We start from the raw sequence: 5,410 nt of genomic DNA on the forward strand, positions 1-5,410 counted from the left end.
TCTGGCTCGACGGCGGAGTAATGGTTGCTCAGCTTCTCTAGTTTATACTCAATGCTCTCACTTCTCCCATTGATGAAGCAAAGTGCACTTTCACCCCTACTCTTTCTACATATTTGAAACTTTTTCACCCTCACTTTCTGTTGAGACAATTAAATGAAAGTTCTCCATTAAGTTTGGGTTTTGTTTTGTGTGATACTTTGATCAAGAAAGGATCAAATTCATTTTAAAATGTAATTAAGTAAAATTAAGACCAAATTAACATTTTCAAAACTTTTAAATCTTTCATAAAATACAAAAAAAATCTTCATTTTTCAACTTTTATAATTCTATCAAAACCATTTTTTTTTTAAAAAGTAAAAGAAAATAGAATTCTCTTCTTTTCCCAACGTTCTCTCTTCTCTTCTTCTTCTTCCTTAGAAAATCCAAAAATTCGACTATCAAAACAAATATTCTCCCCCATTATCTTATCTTCCTCCTCATCTTCGACCGTGACTCTCTCTTCTTTCTGAACTGAAGATTGTGTTCGACTTAAAATGGGTAAGTCATTTTTTTGAAAGATTTTACAATTTTCGAACAATACCAAATTTTTTTCTTGGGTTAATGAACAATAAATCGTTCTATAGATATGAAATTGAATAATAGTGTAATGGTACCTATTATTTATTGTTTTTGAAAGAAAATCAACAAACCCAAAAAAACCCTAATTTTGAGGAAATATATATGTATTGTTAACATTCCGTGAAAATTTTTTTTTTGTTGCTTTTGTTGTTTTTTTGTGACCATTTTATTCATATGATTTTAGAAATATAGTCTTGTTCAATTTTCCAACATATATTTCATTTGTTAAAAGATGTGTCGTATGTTGCTACATTTTAGTGATATGTTGGTATATATTCCAACAGAGTTGTCATATGTTGGAACATATCACCTATGTGTTAGGGCAACAAAATGGTCATATGTAGTAACAGAAGATTCATTTGTGGCACATGAAGATTCATTTGTGGCAACAGAAGGTACATCTATGGCAACATAATATCCATTTGTGTCAACAGAAGTATAAATTGCTACCCATTATTATTTTATAATCAATTGTAAACTCTCAACCTTTTTTTATTTACCTTGTAGATGAAATGATACAGGAAGCTTCATCCATGACAACAGCTCAATCTTCTATTTCTCAATCACTATCTATAATTAGTGAAAGAAAAAAATCAATGACTAGTGTTCCAGTATCACACTCAAACTCAAAAGGCAAGGAGAAGGAGGAGGAGCAGGAGGAGGAGCAGGAGGAGGAGGAGGAGCAGGAGCAGGAGCAGGACAAGGAGGAGCAGTGTAATGACCCTCCAGGTCATTTGTGATTTGTTGGGACTGACAGTTCGATCACCTGGTCGTTCGTTTGGTCTTGGTGCGAGTTTATGTGTTTTGGAGCTTATGAACCTTGAACGATCATTTTCGATCAAAGGTTCAAGAAGATTACATCGGAATCCAATTCTGACGATTCCATCAGCTCCGGAAGGGTCATTTTAGGTTAGTAGCATGGTCGACATGACTCCCGAGGTTTTCAGTGTGAGTCGGTGCAATTAGGCATTTTAACTTTAAGTTTAAGCCTAAGTTTGACTTTGGTCAACATTCTGAGTAAACACGCTCGGATGAGAATTCTGTTAGTGCGGTTAGCTCCGGAATGTCGAGTTTGGTCTAGATTGACCCTTCTTTTGTGTCCCGAGGTTTTCGATATCTTTCCGAGCCTTTTTGTGGGTTTTGACTTAAAATGGCCTTTGGAAGTGGGACCCACTTTTTATCGAGATGACCTTTGATGGAAATTTTGACTGATTCGTTGAGTCCGGAATATCAAATTTGTTATGGTTGCATATCTCGTTTGCGTGCACGGGGTTCCGAACGAGATCGGAGCACCCCGTCGGAGTTTTTAGTTGTTGGAAAAATTGCAGAAAATCTGTTATATAATGCAGATTTTCAGCAACATTTCCCAAAAACTTAAACCCTCATAACTCTCTCATCTTTTATTCGATTTAGGCGATTCGAAGTGCGGGAGCTTCGTATTTTTGGTGGCTTCGTTGTAGGGTGTTCGAAAGTAGTTGGGTGCGCGTAGTTTGAGGTAATTTTGCGATAAAACCTGACTGCAGTACCTTTTTCGAGCCTTTGTTTTGTTATTATTGTTTTGGTCATATCTCACTCATTTTAGCTCGTTTTGGGTGATTCAAAGTCCCACATGTTGAAAATTGTCGAGACTTCATCGTAGAGTGTTCAAAGAGTGCTGGGCACCTTTCGATTTTCGTTTATTTCGAGTTTGGACTGCTGCTGCTTTCTTTTTTTAGTTGATTAAAGTGTGGTTTCTTGCTTGTTGGTTTTTGCTATGTTTTGAGCCTCGAATTGTGTTCCATTTTGGGACATAAGTTTGGGGTGCTGTTTAGGGTCTCTTGACGGAGTCAAATTTGGACAGTTCAGTGCGGGTCCCACGATTCTCATTTTGACTCCAAAATTGACCCGTTTCCGTTTGTTGTGATTTTGGTGTCTAAACGACTGTACTAACGTTGTGACCCTATATTTGATAGAGTGACAGCGTTCAAAGGTCGTTCGAGAAGAAAAAGCTCTGGTAAAGTGATTTGGAGAGCGCGCGATCGGCCTTAAGATAGGTTACGGCTTCCTTTCTTTTAGATTGAGCTTAATTATGTAAAAACATGTCGATTGGAGTGAATTGGGGGTGGGTACCAGTTTACTACCTTACTTTGATTAGATACCTTATGTTAGGATCGATTGGCCACATTTCGGGTATAGTATCATGTTAATCGGTTTAGTAGAGTTGCATGCTTATGTGCTAAATGCTATTGTATGCTTGTATGCTATGTATTGTATGCCTTGTTCATCCTTAACCGTAAGCATGATGTCCTTAGTCTAGGTTAGGCTAGCATTATCTTAGACTTATGACCGTGTGGGCTGGATAGTCTTGACTTGCTTCCGACGTCGTTCGGATGACTTAGCTCCTTGTAGACTGGAATAGCATACTTGAGTCTGATAGTTTGAGCCTTAGATTAGGCATTATTGCTACTTGCTGCACTTCTGTATCTTCTCCCTCTCATCTGACGCATTCTCGAAGGTTTGGTGCATCACTCGAGGCGTGGGATTGAGATAGTATAGGCTTGGAGCCTTTTCTGTGATGTCTTAGAGTGGACGGCGTTCCACGGTGGTTGTTGTTGGATTGAATCCTATTAGAGATACCATCACCCCCGGGGTCGTTCTTTCTAGCTGGGCTGGGAACGTATCGTTGGCTGGGTAGACTAGGTGATATCGGCGATCGCCCCCGCGCCTCTCTTTCTAGCTGGACTGGGAGTGTGCTGCTGGCTGGGTGTCCCCGGGTCGCTCTTTCTAGGTGGGCTGGGAGCTGACTGCATGGTAGGACGACTCGCGATATCTACCTCACTCACGGGTCCCTCTTTCTAGCTGGGCTGGGAGTGGACTGTTTGGTTAGGTGCCCCTAGGGTCACTCTTTCTAACTAGGCTGGGAGTGCACTACTGGCTAGGTGGAGTCTGATGGATTATCTTAGTTACTTTGGGCTAGGAGCCCGATTTTCTTCTTTCTCAGTAGACTTAGCTTTTCTGTGTACCTGTCGGGCTTATGGGGGTTTGTTCAGGTTTTATTTGAGTGTTTGCTTTCTTTTCTTATCCGTTTTGACCTATCTGTGTCTAGATTCTATCCTTTCTTATTGTTTTTACCCTTTTTGCTCAGTTGGCCTATGATGCCTACTGAGTACCTGTTGTGTTGGTACTCATGCTACGCTCTGCATCTATTTCGTGATGCAGGTCCCAGTACCAGTTACCAGCGGTGATTAGTTCCAGCCTTCTTTTGCAGCTGTGATTCGGAGACGAGGGTGAGCACTTGGCGTTTTGGGGTTTGTTTTGTCTCCTTCTTTTGTTTTAGCTAGTCTTGTTGCCCTTGAGACACGCTCTGTTGTGGTCCACTTTTGGGACTTGTACTATTTATTAGATAGCTCTGTACTAGTGATTTCCAGGTTCTAGGAGGGATTTCTGTATATGTTTATTTTGGGTTGCTTTCGCCTTGTTATTCTTGTTTAGATTATTGTTTTCGCTAGTTTCTGCCCTTTCGCTCATTGCTTGATGTTCTGGGTTACGGGTTGGCTTACTTACTGGTAGGGTATAGTAGTTGTCATCATGACTCGAGAAATCGGGTCGTGACAAGCAGGAGAAAGAGGAGGAGGAGGAGGAGAAGGAGCAGGAGAAGGAGAAAGAGCAAGAAAAGGAGAAGGAGAAGGAGAAAGTGAAAAAAGAAAGCGAAAGAGAAAGAGAAAGAGAAAAAACAAAAAAAAAGTCGAAGTCGTCAGTTGTGATGTGAAGCAACAATATCCATTTGAAGATTTTAACATTGACGGCGAGGGTCCAATTGAACTAATGTCATCCTTCTCGCAATGGATAAATGAGGGTCTTTACAAGCATCATGCAAAAAAGTAAAATCGTTCAACTATTATTAGTATTTCTTCTTGTTGTCCGCTAAATAATTATTTATAATGATTACACAATTGCAGAAGAGACAAGGATGATCACTACTTAGCCAATTGCTCGGATCTTGAGTTCAAACAACTTGATTTGGTAGTTGCATTTTCAAAGAAGAAGGATTGGTTTTACGTAATGTCTCAACCCAATAAGTGTTGGACTGATCAGGTAAATTCATGCCCACTTTTATCTTTTGATTAAGACATGAATACATACAAATAAATTGATACAGAAATACACTTGTTGATGCATCTGTGCAGTATGTGAATGCCATTTTATACTATTTGCAGAAGAAGTCGAAGCAACAGAGTCATTCTAAATATCGATATACCACTACTAATTATTTTTTCAAAACATACATTGATAATTCCAGTGTTGTTTCTGAATATGAGAATAAAATCGTTGGCACTATCAAAGGGTTTGGTATACCTGGTGGATTGCCTTGGCACCTCATCTAGGACTAAGAGAAAATTGTGCTCCGAGATACAACAGTTGTCTACATTGTTGCCAAAGTACCTTGAATTATTTTATCAAAAAAATCAGACCAACTGGTCAATTCTTGAATCTTACCAAGAAAAGAACAAATCTCACCCATTCGAAGTCAGACATGTTACTGGTATTGCCCAACAAGCAAGCAATAGTCTGTAAGTATCACATTAATTTTTTTGTCTTACCACTATTGAAATATGATGTTATTATATTTTCTAATTGATGATATACCATGCAGAGATTGTGGAATTTTTGTTACTGCATACGCTGAGTTTTTGAGTGATGGACTACAAGTACCATCTTATGGAATTAGTTCTGAAACCCTCCTCATGAGATATGCTTCACTCCTATGAAACTATGGGATTTTAAAAGACTCGGAGAGGCTGTGTTAGTAACA

This window comes from Solanum verrucosum, unplaced genomic scaffold, assembly GCF_900185275.1.
Source record: "Solanum verrucosum unplaced genomic scaffold, falcon-dt-bn FXZP01000040.1, whole genome shotgun sequence".
Taxonomy (NCBI): domain Eukaryota; kingdom Viridiplantae; phylum Streptophyta; class Magnoliopsida; order Solanales; family Solanaceae; genus Solanum; species Solanum verrucosum.